A 17855-nucleotide genomic window follows, 5' to 3' on the forward strand; every position below is an offset into this window, starting at 1 on the left:
ACGCTGCCGGTCCACTAGCAGGTGGCGGCTCCGGCTGCGCAGCCGCGCTCAGAAGGCACACGTGTTTGGACAAGCTATGACGAATCGTTTCAAACGGCGATCTCCACATTATCATTTGCTCTATTTACAAAGGCTGCCGCAGAGACACAGCAGTTTGGGTCTCAAGGCGCTTCCATTTTTTCTACGCAAGCCTAGAGAGGTGCTCAAATCTTACGCAGAGTGATGGAATACATAGTTCTGACGTGTAGTTCATAGTCTGTGCTGTATTTAACACGACATGTACAAAGCACGACGACATCTTTATCAAATAGTCACAAGGTAACAGCCCGGCAAGCCACTATCTCGTCCTTAGGTTTCACACATGCAGTGCTGTTGAAGAACTCTTCGAATGCCCTTTCCATTACGACCTGCCTTCTGACTAGTTTGATGCACCACCTTTCCTATTACATTCCTTACGTGCACATCCCATTTCATATTTCAACATTACGCCAAGACATTCAAACGACTGACTGTGTGAAGCAGTACAGTACTAATGCTGTATTTGAACATCACGGTATTATTTTTCCTGCTCATCCGCATGAACTTAACGTTTATCTACATTTAAATCTAGCTGCCAGTCACCACAGCAACTAAAAATTTTGTCTAAGTCATCTTGTATCCCCCCACAGTCACTCAATTTCTACAACTTTCCGTACACCACAGCGTCATCAGCACACAGCCGCAGACTTATGCTTACCCGTCCGTTAAATCACTGGTGTATACAGAAAATAGCAGCGGTCCTGGGAACCCCTGACGATACCCTTCTCTCTGATGGAGACTTGCCGTCGACGACAGCACGGTGGGTTGTATTAAGGAGTTTTCGAGCCACTCATATATCTAGGAACTTATACGGTATGCTTGTACTTTTGTTAACAATCGGCAGCGTGAAATGCCTTACGGAAATCTAGGAATATGGTATTCGCCTGTTGTCCTTCATCCATACGTCACAGGATATCATGTAAGAAAATGGCAAGATGAGTTTCGCAGCGCTCGGTGCTTTCTAAAATGGTGCTGATTTGTGGACAGAAGCTTTTTCCCTCTCAAGGAAATTTATTACTTTCTGAGAATGTGTTAAAGAATTCTGCAACAAACCGATGTTAACGGATATTGGACCTTCGTTTTAGCTTTCTTGTATACAGGAGTGGCCTGCGGTATTTTCCAGACGTTTGGGGCTTTGCGCTGGGCCGGAGATACGCGGTAAATGAAGCTAAGTAATGGGCCATGCCATAGTCTTTCTAAAACCAAATTGGGATTGTAGTTTCTCGGACTTGTCTGTCAATCTCCCCCTTTTTTTATTTTTATTTTTTTTTGGCAGTGGGAGCTCCGGTCAAGTGGTACACGCAGCATGTTGCAAGTACTGCTCCGGGGTAGAGAGCCTGTATAGGGAGAGAGTGACCAACCGGATGATACGGCGGCCATTTTTCTGCCAAACTGTGGGCGGGACTTTTAAATGGCCAGTAGTGGAGTACACACTCACCGAATCAAAAGCACAAGACAATACGGCGAAATCATTCGTTAAATGCCTTTCTCTACAGCTATGATATACCCATAGCAGCCTACTACGTACAGCACAGGAAAATTTGATACAGTGGCTGTAAAAATTATTCGTTATTTGCATTTATCTCCTTTAAAGTTTGTTTACTAGACATATTGCAATGAAAGTAACGTAAATAAAAAATATAGTGTATAGCATTTGTTTTGTATCGGAAGTGCATAACGCTAAAGATTTAACGTACCTGTATTACGTCAGATGAATGAAAGTCGTAAGCAGTTGTTTACTTGTGACATGCAAAAAGTGTGAGAGGTATTAGTACTTGTTGTCACGTCTTCAAACTTTTTGCACGTCACAAGTAAACAACTGCTTACGACTTTCTTTCATAAATACATAATACCTCTCGTAGATAACAAACGAAAAAGATTACAAAAATCAGGTAATGTTAAATGTTGGCTACTGTAATAACGACCAAATATAACAAGAAAACTACCGTATCCCTTCTACCCCACAGTAAGTAGGCATATTAAAAACTGTCTTCAAGAGTACCTACAATTATTTACTGCGAATAATGTTTCAGCAACCACGACAATTGCGGAAAACGTGCTTACAACTTGCCTGCGTCAACAGTCAGGCAATAATACTGAAACCAAAATAATGCCTAGTGTTCTGATTCGGAACGAAATAAAGTTTGACGCTATAAAGTCGAATGAGCATCGCACAACAATTACAGGAACTTTCCGTTTCCAGCAAGGACTGTCAGATATTGGCTTCAGAAAAGCTTGTGATGCTACCAGTATGCACGAACTGTTGAAGAAATAAGAGCTTAAAAATGCAGTAAATTGTAATAGGCCTACCTGTTTTGCGTGACTAAAAATATTAAAAAAAACTGACACTTTAAAATCAGAGTTCTCTGAGCAAAGAGAAGAACCAAACATTTTTATAGGCGTAACTAAATAAATATTAAGCAAGTTGTACCTGGACTTTATTACAAGAGTTACTCATTCCTTCCTGACTGGGCATTTCAAACTGCAACAAGAAGTTACATTATTTCAACTCGTATTTAAGATCGCAGACGCTAATTACGTACTAAAAACGATATACAACTAAACTGAACATGCATGCACAACGCATAACAAGTCTCTCAATAATTCAAATACATTTTCATCGTTTCCAAAAGTCCTCTGAACTTCAACTCAAAAGCACGGCGAACATAGGAAGCGCGAGAGACGTTTGGCAGAAAAATGGCGCCAAAGCTAATCAAACAATCACGGGAAATTTCACCTATGGCCACTCTCTGTGTATACAGGCTCTCTACTCGGGGCTGTCCAGTGTACGGGAGAGAGCTGCCTATGAGCCTCAGGTGAGGGTCAGCCGCTAGGCGTTCCGCGGCTCCTAATACGGGCGTGCGCTGGCGTGCCGCGCCGTGTCGCTCATTACTTCTGCGCGGACTGCCCTGGGCGCCGGCGCCGAAGATTCGCTCCTGCCAGGGTACAGAGCGGCGGGCGCCCACTTTACGACCGCCTCCACGCAAGAACTCGAACTCACCAGAGGAGAGGGAGGGAGGGAGGGAGGGAGGGAGAGAGAGAGAGAGAGAGAGAGAGGGGGGGAAGTCCCCTAACGGTACTCCCAGCTAATCGCTTCTTTTTTTTAAAAAAAATTCCGGTTCCTTATGTTATTGTCGATGTCATTCTTCTTTCAGGATCGATCGCTGAACCAGAGTTGCGCACTTCCAGGACAGCCCATTCTCCACACAGGTGGGCCAGAAATCACGTAACCGTTACAAACCACAAGTGATCAAGAAGTCATACTTTTCACGATACCACGTCATCAATTTGTGGCTGTGATTTCTGTCACTAGTTGAGCACTGGCTTATGGAATTCGTACTACGAGGAAGCCACAGTTATAAGGTTACTAGCTGGCAAACACAGAGCTGCCCGGGTATTCTTTTTGCCTATATTCTATTAGAAACGAAAACATAAAATGAAATATGCTTACAGTGTAACGTCGAAAAACATTCATTTGCATGTATTAGTGAAGAAACCTTTGACACTACGCAGTAGTCTCGGTGTGAGATGAATTTCTGTCCTATGGGCACATCTGCTTCGCGTATCTACAACGCGATTCTCTAAACATCTCTATGGCAACGCCTCGTTAGAACTCTGCGGATGACCTTTTTTGTTTTCGCTTACAGTCGTCTCCGCTTCGCAGTACAAACCTGTCAAAACCGCTGCCGGTGTCAGGCATTTCCTTCCGTTGACTCGACTGTAGGAGTGTCTTAGCAGTAAACGTACCGTTTGTTTAACATGTAGCAACTGAGGAATAATAGCTGAAAATATCAACAATATCATCTGACGTAACTTTTTGGCAGTTGAATTACCGAAAATACTAACCTTAGTCCTGATAAGTGATCACATTTACAGGGACAACATATCACCTCCTTTGCAGACACAGTTCACCGGGCCAGATATACCAGTTGGTAGATGTATTTGTCAACGACAGTTAGTGGTTAGCTGTAACTCATGACAGTGTAACAGCTATGGTGATAAATAGCTGCAGGAACATTTTAAGGGTGGTGAACTGCGCAGGAATGCAGGTTGTGAATTAGTGAAATGTAATTTTAAACTGTGGCAAATCACAACTAAAAATACCACTTACCGAAATTAACTTCAACAGAAATCACTGTTATTGGAAAGTCACTTCACCCCGTTCCTAAATCTTTAACTTCCATTCCTCTTGAAAATTCAATCTTATACTCGAATATCATCCGCCACCTTCTTCCAGCGTTTCAGATATTACGCGTCGTTAGAAAAGGGTATAACATTTTCTTTGTTAATTGTCACCCGAGGACAGTAGAAGGCCAAAAAGCGGATGGAGAATAGTGCCACTTAGAGATATTGAGGCCATCCAACTAGAAACTGCTATTACGAGTACCAACAGCTTATGTACAGTGGTCGGCGGCTACTCCCTATCTTATTGTATCGCCGTGAGTTTATATCTGTAAAATCTCTTTAAACGTTTCGTTCATGATCACGTGTAGCAGAACTCAAATTCCGCATACGACTGCACTTGTTGTTAACGTGCGACTTAACCGGGTATTCCGTTAGTTAAGTCGTAACGACTTCCCACTTATTAGTAATGAAACTGAAGGAAATATTCCCGTAATAAGGAGGAGAAGAAACGGAGGTCATCTACAAAATTCAGAATGGCAGACGACGTGCTGTGAACGAATTCAGCTTAATGCGCTCATTAACTGAACGCAAAATCCAAAACATTGTCTTTTAAGTATGCATTACAAAGTATTGTCTGACGTGACTAAAAAGTGCTTATACACACAAATTTTTTCGTATGCTTGGAAAATTTTCAGAAACTTTTGTAACTCATGTCAATATACATGTTTCGCACCACGCAAACTGACATGTACATTCAGTGGCTTTTTTCATGTATTAACAAACCGAAACAACCGATGAAATTTCATGACATTACAGGAGGTACAATTCAGTATCGGGAGGCTGATTTTGACGTAAACTCTACGTCGCTCACGTCAGGTGGTATACTTGCGTGCGAAGAAAAACAAGGAAATACGATACGCACAAAACGACGCTGACGAGAATGAGACAATGCTGATGAATGCCCTGATCCCTTGCCAATTAGTTGTCTGTTCTTTAAAATACATTTTAAACACTGTCTCGATCGTAAGATGACTCTCCTGTTTGTCGCTAGAATACGACAGATGTAGCTCCGTACACGCGTTGACCGTTATCTACAGTGGTTGTGCAAAGAGTTATTTAGTCAAGAAGGTGTGTGTTAGATGTCAAAGCAGGAAATTCATTGAGTAACAACCACAAATTACTGAAACATTTCGTTTCGGGATTACATACACCAAAAGATGCCCACATTAAACATTGGCACATGCGGCAATTTCTGATAAATTTTTCTTCAACATTTTCCACTGATGGAAAAATCTTCTCCGGAAATTGCTTACCGAACGTCTGTTTTCCATCTTTTATAGCCGTATCTTTAGTTAACCGCAATCCATTTCTGTTTCCTGCTGACTGGCTGCAGCGTTTCAAAACTTGAACTTAATATTTATATGGACACATCTTCTCCCTCACAACAGTCACCTGTTTGGAGACGAGGTTCTTTCTAGACCTATCTTAGTTTATTTTATTACTTCACACTCAACGACTACCCTCAAAAAGCACTACGAGCAGCTCCGCGTAGTAACACAACGCACAGTGTTACCCTCCCACACGGGATGCGATGACGTGACCGCTGACTGCTTAAAGTCCCCCCCACCACCACACCGCCCTTTTTTTTTCGCTTTGCGCACACGGCTGTACGTGTCACAGCGCCTGGGGACCCGCAGCACCGCGATTTAAATAAAAGGCAATTTAATAACGTCGAAAGGCCATATTAGATTATCCAAATGCGCTCGGTTCAATCATTTTTGGTCGAAGGCTTTTGCTCTCCATCACAATGCCGTAACGTGGTTACGGAATTGCGTATTGATTGGCCGGCCGGCGCTGGCCATATCGCGGTTTTCGAGTCCCTGACACGTGGTGGCCTGCGACCCGCAGGGAATTCGGGGGCGCAGCATTTACTGCGAAAAACCGCTTCCCCTCACGCCCTGTACTCTTTGGTGAACTTGCAGGCTCCTCAGCGTGAACTGCATTGCCTGCTGCATGACCCACTGGATACGACACTGACGTTTTATCCCGTCGCGTCTCCTGTGGCCCCTTGTAGTAGACTACCTGCCGAACTTTAATTAATTCGCCGTGTATATACCGGAAGATGGTTTCAAATGGTTCAAATGGCTCTGAGCACTATGGGACTCAACTGCTGAGGTCATTAGTCCCCTAGAAAACTAGTTAAACCTAACTAACCTAAGGACATCACAAACATCCATGCCCGAGGCAGGATTCGAACCTGCGACCGTAGCGGTATTGCGGTTCCAGACTGCAGCGCCTTTAACCGCACGGGAAGATGGTTTCAAATTTACCAGTGTCATCACGGTGTAGGAACCACTCTTCACCTTTTACTTCCATTTTCCGTTCCACGCGTATTTAGGAAACAAGAGTTACAGCTTTTGAGTTGCACACCACAGTGCTGTTGGAAGCGTGTGCCATTGCCTTCCTCCCACCTTTGAAGTGACTATCCCAGCTAGTTATAGGAAGACCTATAGTTTAACTTGGGCTCCGAACCAAGGTTGTTGTTGTTGTGGTCTTCAGTCCTGAGACTGGCTTGATGCAGCTCTCCATGCTACTCTATCCTGTGTAAGCTTCTTCATCTCCCAGTACTTACTGCAGCCTACATCCTTCTAAATCTGCTTAGTGTACTCATCTCTTGGTCTCCCTCTACGATTTTTACCCTCCACGCTGCCCTCCAGTACTAAATTGGTGATCCCTTGATGCCTCAGAACATGTCCTACCAACCGATCCCTTCTTCTAGTCAATTTGTGCCACAAACTCCTCTTCTCCCCAATTCTATTCAATACCTCCTCATTAGTTATGTGATCTACCCATCTAATCTTCAGCATTCTGTAGCACCACATTTCGAAAGCTTCTATTCTCTTCTTGTCCAAACTATTTATCGTCCACGTTTCACTTCCATACATGGCTACACTCCATACTAACACTTTCAGAAACGACTTCCTGACACTTAAATCTATACTCGATGTTAACAAATTTCTCTTCTTCAGAAACACTTTCCTAGCCATTGCCAGTCTACATTTTATATCCTCTCTACTTCATCATCAGTTATTTTGCTCCCCAAATAGCAAAACTCCTTTACTACTTTAAGTGTCTCATTTCCTAATCTAATTCCCTCAGCATCACCCGACTTAATTCGACTACATTCCATTATCCTTGTTTTGCTTTTGTTGATGTTCATCTTATACCCTCCTTTCAAGACAGTGTCCATTCCGTTCAACTGCTCTTCCAAATTTCGAAATTTTTGGCATTAACAGACGCTATCAGAGATGACCCAGGTGATAAGGGACAGATTAAAATCCTGGAAGTGTTGGGTATCGAACTCGTCTCCTTAGGATTTGGAGACTAGCACATTAGGATGTTTAGGGGTGAGACCAATGTCACTTTTGATTGTTCCCGTACCCAGCAACAGATGGCAACACTGATCTGTAAGGTTTCACATTTGAGAGTTAGCCCGTTTTTCCGAGCATGCTTCAAATGATCGTGATGGGTCTGTTACACAGGTGTTATCCAACTATTAGTCCCCATTGCAATAGTCTAAACTCTCCTGACTAATCCTGTCTGCTTTTCCTGCTTCTCTACTGACGCAGCAATCCAGGCCTCCCCCAGTACCCGTGGATCTACCACCTACCGTGACATCCAGTGTTAATCCCAGATTACACAGGAGAGTTCCGATACTTCTGATACGATAATATTACTTTCTCTTCCTGTCATAGATGGTGGCTACGCCATCCGTGATTCATCTACTGCTCTGAGACGATTAACGGAACTTGTTATTCGTTTGCATGGGCGAGTTGGAGACGAAAGCGTGCACATAAGTTAAATTTAAACATCGAAATGGATGATAAATGTTTATATGATACTTTTGGTACAATCACAATTTTGGGTAGTCTGCAACGAAATAAGCAGTTTTGGCCACCAATGAGTTTAGAACAAAATCAGAGATTCACCTCCAACCTCCGAAAGTATAAATAATCGAATATAAATGACAGCATCGAATGTATCATTACTTTACAAATGAGTTAACAAGATCAACATTTGTACTTAACAATGTCAAAGCCTTAAATTTCGAATCACGCAATTCATTATTTCTTCCGTTATGACGCGACATTCTTTTCCAAGGGAAGCAATTTGTGTCATCTGTTAGTGACTCTCCTAATCTCTATAGAAATGTATTGATTAAATGCATATGATGCTGTCCTATCTGTTCGTATGTTTTGCTGAACACTTTGTCTCTACGTTACTATCACGCCCATGACCACCCGTAATCTGGTTCGCATATTGCACTTTTGTGCCATCTGCACTATTTTTGTCCCTCTACTGGTGCTTCCAGTTCCAGTTTAAGTATTCCCGGAAACTGTAGCAGGTGTTCTCACATCTTTTGGTAGGAGTCTGCCATAGACTCCTTCCATCACCTAATCTATTTAGTAGTTCTTCAGTTCGTGCTTCGTCCGTGCACTTAGTTGTTGTCTTTCTTCGATGCCACTACATTTTAAACTGGAATTGGGAACAATTCTACGAAATACCGACGATTCATGTTCCGCTTACATACAATGCTGTACACCAGATGTACAGTGTAGGAAATTTCCTCCTCCTTTCTGGAGGGAGCATAGCCTTTAATTGAAGAACGCTTTCTTTGCCCATGGCAATGCACTTCTTATACATTCCGTGCACCTGCCATCTCGTGTAACCCTGCTTTCATTGCTTCTAATACTTCGTCGTTACCAGTTTTTATGATAAGTGATCGTTATCGTTATTAGTAAAAATACAAATGAGAATCTTTCATTAAGGCAGTAAATTAGTGAATAGCTCGCCATTAGCCTGTGATAGCAACCGTTCCCCCTCGTGCAAAAGCCACAAATGTAGCGGAGTGAAAATGGGAATGGGAATTGACATTCGGACTTAATGCATCCTTTGCCATGCACCGCACCGTAGCTCGGAGAGAACAAACGTACACGGTTCTGACATTGTTTTAATATATGTTCAAATAGTCTCTCTCGTACCAAAGCAAGGCGGATGCCAGCGTAATACCTCCGTGCTACGGTAAAGCGTTTTTCTGTTTTTGGTCTCTTTGTCAGCGACGAGGATTTATGGCCTCCACCACGGAACACAACAGCGCAATGTGCGGAGCTACTCCGCGGAGCTGGTCCTTCCCGGAAAGGGAAAGACAAGACGAGACTAGGATTCCCTTTCGAAGAACGCAGTCGCGCTGAGCACTGCACAAAAGACGCGAGCAAACACAAAAAAACTGTAGCCTGAAGGGAAAGCGAGAGAGGGCGAAAGCCACTTGTCACTTTTGTATGGGACGGGACGGCAGAGTGTGCGTCTGTGAGCGTGGCGTTCCGGCGGGACGGCGACCGCCGCATCTTCAGGGCGCGGACGTCGACCCGACACAAGAGTCGGGGATTCCCCAGCCGCTACGCCTGTCCGGCCGATTCGCCTCCAATATTTCTCCAGCCCGGCCCGAAGGGTTGCGGGCCGCCGGCGTTTTTAATGACGGCCCCGAGGAGAGGAGAGGGCTGCAGTAAACACGGGGCGCGCCCCCTCCCCCTCTGCGCGGGCTTTTTACCTCCGCCGGACCGCCCGCTGGCCCCAGAGTTTTTTCCCGCGCGCGCCTCCTTTGCTGCTCCGTGTCGATGCCTGCTCACGGCCTGTTCGCATCCTGTTGTTGTAGTCCGGGACACCCTTCCACTGAAAGTGGCCATCCCGACAGTACCTGAGACAACCACAAAAACTCCAGCCACGAACACGAGGCGAACGATCGAGTGGACGAGGGATCATACCTGGACTTGGCGTTCGAGCTGACCGAGAACACGACAGCGAGTGCTTATCGGCATCTCGCTTCACTCTGTGACGATGGCCGATCGCTGGCTCCCTTCAGCAACCTGACACGTCGGTTAAATCTACATCAACATGGATTTAGCAAACATCGCTCGTGCCAAACTCAACTTTTTTGTTCGTTTCTCGCACAATATTCTGTGAACCGTGGATGAAGCGCAAAAAACAGAGTCCATATTCCTGTATTTCCGGGAACCGTTTCACACAGTGCCACACGGCAGGATGTTAACGAAGCTCGGATGAGGATTAGGTCCTCAGATATGTTAGTGGCTCGAACACTTGTTGTTGTTGTTGTTATTGTTGTTGTTGTTGTGGTCTTCAGTCCTGAGACTGGTTTGATGCAGCTCTCCATGCTACCCTATCCTGTGCAAGCTTCTTCATCTCCCAGTACCTACTGCAGCCTACATCCTTCTGAATCTGCTTAGTGTACTCATATCTTAGTCTCCCTCTACAATTTTTACCCTCCACGCTGCCCTCCAGTACTAAATTGGTGGTCCCTTGATGCCTCAGAACATGTCCTACCAACCGATCTCTTTTTCTAGTCAAGTTGTGCCACAAACTCCTCTTCTTCCCAACTCTATTCAATACCTTGTCATTAGTAATGTGATCTACCCATTTAATCTTCAGAATTGTACTGTAGCGCCACATTTCGAAAGCTTCTATTCTCTTGTCTAAACTATTTATCGTCCACGTTTCACTTCCATACATGGCTACAGTCCATACAAATACTCTGAGAAAAAGACTTCCTAACACTTAAATCTATACTCGATGTCAACAAATTTCTCTTCTTCAGAAACGCTTTCCTTGCCATTGCCAGTCTACATTTTATATCCTCTCTTCTTCGACCATCATCAGTTATTTTGCTCCCCAAATAGCAACACTCCTTTACTACTTTAAGTGTCTCATTTCCTAACCTAATTCCCTCAGCATCACCCGACTTAATTCGACTACATTCCATTATCCTTGTTTTGCTTTTGTTAATGTTCATCTTATACCCTCCATTCAAGACACTGTCCATTCCGTTCAACTGCTCTTCCACGTCCTTTGCTGTCTCTGACAGAATTACAATGTCATCGGCGAACCTCAAAGTTTTTATTTCTTCTCCGTGGATTTTAATACCTACTCCGAATTTTCTTTTGTTTCCTTTACTGTTTGCTCAATACACAGATTGAATAACATCGGGGATAGGCTACAACCCTGTCTTACTCCCATCCCAACCACTGCTTCCCTTTCATGCCCCTCGACTCTTATAACTGCCACCTGCTTTCTGTACAAATTGTAAATAGCCTCTCGCTCCCTGTATTTTACCCCTGCCACCTTCAGAATTTGAAAGAGAGTATTCCAGTCAACATTGTCAAACGCTTTATCTAAGTCGACAAATGCTAGAAACGTAGGTTTGCCTTTCCTTAATCTTTCTTCTAAGATAAGTCGTAGGGTCAGTATTGCCTCACGTATTCCAACATTTCTACGGAATCCAAACTGATCTTCCCCGAGGTCGGCTTCTACCAGTTTTTCCATAAGTAACAAAATCCAGTATGGTGTTCTGCACAGTGAGTACTCACGGAAGACAAGGGTATCGTCAGGAGTGCGTCAGGGAATTGTAACAGGTCAGGGTGAGCAGCAATCTGTGACTATTTACTGTAGTGCACGGGAAGGTGTCTTTATGTGGTTCTATGAGGACACAAGACGGATACAATTTCTCTGCGATGTGCTGAATGATACTCGCTCTGAATGTGGAAAAACCTAAGTTTATGCAGATGAGTAGGAAAAACAATCCTGTAAAGTTTGAGTACAGAATCAGTGGTGTGCTGCTTTACACACTCACGTTACGTAGGCGTAATGTCGCAAAGCGACACGAAACGGAAAGAGCACGTAGGGTTGGCTTTAGGGAAGGCGAGTGGTGGACTTGGGTTTATTGGGAGAATTATGGGAGAGCGTACTTCAGCTATAAAGCAGACCAAGTACAGAACACTTATGTGACCCACTCTTGAGTACTTTTGGAATTTACTGAATGCCTACCAGGTCTTCTTAAACGAAGACATCGGAGTAATTAGGACGTGTACTATCAGGTTTGTTGCCGGCAGGTTCGATCAACTCAGGAGTATTACAGAACCGCTCCGTGGACTCAATTCAGACTGAGAAGACGTTCATTCCGGGAAAGACTGTTGCGAAACCTTACGGAACCGACATTTGGGGCTGACTGCAGTACGATGCTACAGCCACCAACGTACATCTCGCCTAAGAACTGCGAAGTCAGGACACGAGACATCAGGGTTCGTACGGAGGCATACAGACGTCTTGCCCTCGCAACATTTCCGAGGAAAGGGAATGACTGGCGGTGGTACAAGATATTAACTGTTAAGTTCTTTGACACGCACTCCATTTGATTTTAACACGCTGAAGACGCCACGTACAGTTTCATTTTAAATAGTTACACTATTGTATGCTGGCACAGTGACAAAGCCTGTACAACGGCCGCATTTTTTTCATTTTACATTCGGATTTAGGGGCGCCGTCATTTGTTAACTTCCTCCACACACATGTACGGAATATATCATGCTCTATTCATTACAGTTTTTGTTTCACTGAGATATAGCGTGATAATGTCTATGGGGACGAAATCAGCTATTCACTAATAATGAAACAGAGTGGTTATTAAGAAACATTAAACAAAAAATAAAAAGACAGCCTACGCAGGAAAATGGTTCCCTATAACATATTGATTTTCACTTTCATATACAAAGTGTTTCAAAATAACACTGTCACACTTCGAAGGGATGTAGAAGGTGTTTGACGAACGAAATGAGAGCAGGAATCCGTATTCGTAAACGTCATCCAATCATACTACAGAGCTTCGACGTTATAGGCACTGGCGCCTGTAGATGTATGTATTTATACAAGGTGACTATGATGTTATGAACTTGCAGGGGTCATGGAGAAGGATAAAGGCATCAGTTTGAGGTAAGGGACCCTGGTACACAAACGAACGATTCGAAAAATTGATATCGTTCTGATGCGTCTGACAGTGGAATATACACTCCTGGAAATGGAAAAAAGAACACATTGACACCGGTGTGTCAGACCCACCATACTTGCTCCGGAAACTGCGAGAGGGCTGTACAAGCAATGATCACACGCACGGCACAGCGGACACACCAGGAACGGCGGTGTTGGCCGTCGAATGGCGCTAGCTGCGCAGCATTTGTGCACCGCCGCCGTCTGTGTCAGCCAGTTTGCCGTGGCATACGGAGCTCCATCGCAGTCTTTAACACTGGTAGCATGCCGCGACAGCGTGGACGTGAACCGTATGTGCAGTTGACGGACTTTGAGCGAGGGCGTATAGTGGGCATGCGGGAGGCCGGGTGGACGTACCGCCGAATTGCCCAACACGTGGGGCGTGAGGTCTCCACAGTACATCGATGTTGTCGCCAGTGGTCGGCGGAAGGTGCACGTGCCCGTCGACCTGGGACCGGACCGCAGCGACGCACGGATGCACGCCAAGACCGTAGGATCCTACGCAGTGCCGTAGGGGACCGCACCGCCACTTCCCAGCAAATTAGGGACACTGTTGCTCCTGGGGTATCGGCGAGGACCATTCGCAACCGTCTCCATGAAGCTGGGCTACGGTCCCGCACACCGTTAGGCCGTCTTCCGCTCACGCCCCAACATCGTGCAGCCCGCCTCCAGTGGTGTCGCGTCACGCGTGGATGGAGGGACGAATGGAGACGTGTCGTCTTCAGCGATGAGAGTCGCTTCTGCCTTGGTGCCAATGATGGTCGTATGCGTGTTTGGCGCCGTGCAGGTGAGCGCCACAATCAGGACTGCATACGACCGAGGCACACAGGGCCAACACCCGGCATCATGGTGTGGGGAGCGATCTCCTACACTGGCCGTACACCACTGGTGATCGTCGAGGGGACACTGAATAGTGCACGGTACATCCAAACCGTCATCGAACCCATCGTTCTACCATTCCTAGACCGGCAAGGGAACTTGCTGTTCCAACAGGACAATGCACGTCCGCATGTATCCCGTGCCACCCAACGTGCTCTAGAAGGTGTAAGTCAACTACCCTGGCCAGCAAGATCTCCGGATCTGTCCCCCATTGAGCATGTTTGGGACTGGATGAAGCGTCGTCTCACGCGGTCTGCACGTCCAGCACGAACGCTGGTCCAACTGAGGCGCCAGGTGGAAGTGGCATGGCAAGCCGTTCCACAGGACTACATCCAGCATCTCTACGATCGTCTCCATGGGAGAATAGCAGCCTGCATTGCTGCGAAAGGTGGATATACACTGTACTAGTGCCGACATTGTGCATGCTCTGTTGCCTGTGTCTATGTGCCTGTGGTTCTGTCAGTGTGATCATGTGATGTATCTGACCCCAGGAATGTGTCAATAAAGTTTCCCCTTCCTGGGACAATGAATTCACGGTGTTCTTATTTCAATTTCCAGGAGTGTATATACCGTTACTGTTGTTGCTAAGATCGTAGGGTAGGCAAGTTTCAGAGGTGGTAGTATAGCCGAAACAAGAAAAAATGTCTCGTATACAAGAGCTCCAAAATGCATACGTGAGGAGCTATGAGCACTTGTTCATCTTCGATAGTCTTACATACATCTTCTCTATGGAACAAGTGCCTATAGCTCTTAAGGTATGCGTTTTAGAGACCATGTTCTCTGGACGTTTTTATCTTTTTTGGTCCATACCAGTGTGCGATTTGTGCTTTTACCAGTGGGGGGGGATGTCTTAGGGGGTTAGTATAATTATATATGTTACTAGCTTGGAACGTGGCGTTACCCATGGTTAAACAGTTATGAACTCACTATTCACGCGTATGCAGTATCAGAAAAGCCATCCCTTCTTATATCTTTAAAAGTACATTATAGGTAAAGCTTATTTACAAAATCATCTACATACAGGTATACGAGGGGAATTCGAAAAGTAAAGGCACATTTGTGAAAAGCTGTACTTATTCTGATGATAGAAAATTGAAACATGCGTTATTTTTCTACGTAACCTCCCAGGACTTCAATGCAGTTTTCCCGACGTTTTACGAGTTTTTTTATTTCATCAGAAAATACGTTTATCGGTTGCATCTGTAACCAATTTTGCACCACAGCAATGACGTCTTCATCACTTTCAAATCTTCTTCCCTGTAGTGCTTCCGTCAACGGTCCAAACATGTGAAAATCGCTTGGAGCTAGGTCTGGACTGTATGACGGATGTTCCAGCACCTCGAATCTCAACTCCTTTATTGCGTCGGCTGTTCGTTGGGCAGAATGTGGGCGAGCGTTATCTTGCTGCAGGATGACACCTCTTCATAGTTTTCCACATCGTTTGGATCTGATTGCAGGTTTTAGTTTCGTACGCAACACGTCACATCCACCATACAATACAGACCTGGCTCGAAAGCCTCGTTTACGCTGGGGCGACGTCTTGCAACATTGTGGCATGCTACGGAAATGGGGCGTGCGTCGTCTTGTCATTCAGTTCTAAATGTTTTGAAATGCTTAACTACTACATAACACTTTTTCAAAATTAATAAGAAAACATATTAATAGTATTAATAGTAAACTTTCAGTGTTCGGTCCCATAAATTTAAATTATATATAAAGTTTCAGTCCAGTCCGTGGGAAATAAACATCCCAGGTTGGGATGCATAATCTATAACCAGAGGAGGGGATGGTCTGATGCAGAGGGGGGGAAATCCCCCCCATCCCCCTCTGCAAATCGCACACTGGTCGATACTACCACCTCTGAATGTGTTGCCTAGCCTAGAATGTCAGCAACAACTGCCTTCTGGAGTGGCCGAGCGGTTCTAGGCGCTACAGTCTGGAACCGTGCGACCGCTACGGTCGCAGGTTCGAATCCTGCCTCGGGCATGGATGTGTGTGATGTCCTTAGGTTAGTTAGGTTTAAGTAGTTCTAAGTTCTAGGGGACTGATGACCATAAATGTTAAGTCCCATAGTGCTCAGAGCCATTTGATCCATTTTGAACAATTTTTTTTTTCAGCAACAACTGTACCGGAGCATGTATTCCACTGTCAGAGGTATCAGAACGATTTTAGTTTATAGCTTTTGACACGTTCGTTTCCAGGCTAGGGTCTCTTACCTCAAGTTGATGCGTTTATCCTCGTTTATCATCCCTGAAAGTTCGTAACATCATCACGGAATCACCCTTTGAATACCTACATACAAAGTCACCGGCGCTTGAAACTTCGACGCTCTGTTGCGCCGTTGGATGGCGTTTCCGGGCACGGGTTTCCATCCTCATTTTGTTCCTCAAGACACATTCAACATCCTTTCCAAGCTTGTCGGTGTAATTTTGAAACACCCTGTGTATCGCATAGGCTCTTATGCGAAGAAGAGCTTCTGTGAAGTTTGGAAGGTAGGAGACGAGGTACTGGCAGAATTGAAGCTGTGAGGACGGGTCGTGAGTCGTGCTTGGGTAGCTCAGGTGGTTGAGCACTTGCTCGCGAAAGGCGAAAGTCCCGAGTTCGAGTCTCGGTCCGGCACACAGTTTTAATCTGTCAGGAAGTTTCATGTCAGCGCACACTTCGCTGCAGAGTGAAAATCTCATTCTGTAAGATTAGAGAGTTTCCAGCCGAGGCAGGAAAGCTTCCGTTCTTCCAGCGTACCTTTCGCGACTGGGACACAGGGGGGAGGGGGGGAGGGGGGGAGGAGATTCACCGTGGTACACGAAGAACCCTCCGCCAGAGTCCATGTGGCATTTGGAGTATAGCTGCAGAGATACGATATAGACACGTTGCAGACCTCGTTCAGACATACACTTGTTCTCAGTCGGTGTTAACCAGCAACGCGATTCTGCTGCAGACTGCAGTCCGACTGCGTGATTACACGTAGGGGAAAAAGTCCCGGCTGGGCGGCTGCAGAACGGCGCTCACACGGAGCGCCCGGCGGCCGTGAAACCGCAGAGTCACCGCCGCCGGCGCCGCACTTCATCCAATTACCGGCGACGCCGCGCGCCTCTTATTGATAATCCATTAGCAATTGCGGCCAGCGGCCAGCCGCCAACCCTCTTGTCGCCGCAGGGCACTGTGCGCGTTTTCCGCGAAGGGCCCTCTGCTGTTGCACTCTGCGCTGTCTCGACCCCGGTAGGTCGGCGCTCAGCGCTTCACCACTGTGAATCTCCCCCGGAATTCCGGTAAGCTGCGTATTTATTCGCAGCTGTCGGTTCTTTCCTAGAACGTATTCAGCAGTAACGCAGAGGAGGAGAATAAAAAAAAAAAGGGTAGCGCAAAACGGCGGGGTCGGTACCTAGGTAGCGCCGATTGGATATATGTCATCTGCACCCTGTGAAATCTGTCCCCATACCAAACTAAATCGTAATGTCTAAAATGATTTGGGGAAGCGGCAAACGAACGACTGTTACAGCTAGTGTGTTTAAGAGAGTGGAGCTATACCATCAGACTTTCAGAAAAATACTATCCACAAAATTCCGAAGACAGTAAGATCATATTAGTGAGAGACCTATCGCACAACCAGTTTAAAAGCACAGGCAGTCAGATTACTGACAAGAATAATATACAGGATGATGGGAAAGGAAATCGAGGGTTTGTGAGACGGCGATCAGTTTGATTTCAGCACATATATGGGCTGAATAAACAGCATTGCCAGCACCGCCGAAATGTGAAGAATGTAACATGGGCCGGCCGGAGTCGCCATGCGGTTCTAGGCGCTACAGTCTGGAACCGAGCGACTGCTACGGTCGCAGGTTCGAATCCTGCCTCGGGCATGGATGTGTGTGATGTCCTTA

General features: G+C 45.6%; 1 protein-coding gene across 1 annotated transcript in view; it reads right to left on the reverse strand.

The window, feature by feature from the left end:
- Positions 1-17855, reverse strand: part of LOC126198604 (steroid receptor seven-up, isoforms B/C) — a 561753-nt gene that overhangs the window by 438373 nt on the left and 105525 nt on the right. The window lies entirely within an intron of this gene.

Source organism: Schistocerca nitens, chromosome 8 (genome assembly GCF_023898315.1).
Source record: "Schistocerca nitens isolate TAMUIC-IGC-003100 chromosome 8, iqSchNite1.1, whole genome shotgun sequence".
Taxonomy (NCBI): domain Eukaryota; kingdom Metazoa; phylum Arthropoda; class Insecta; order Orthoptera; family Acrididae; genus Schistocerca; species Schistocerca nitens.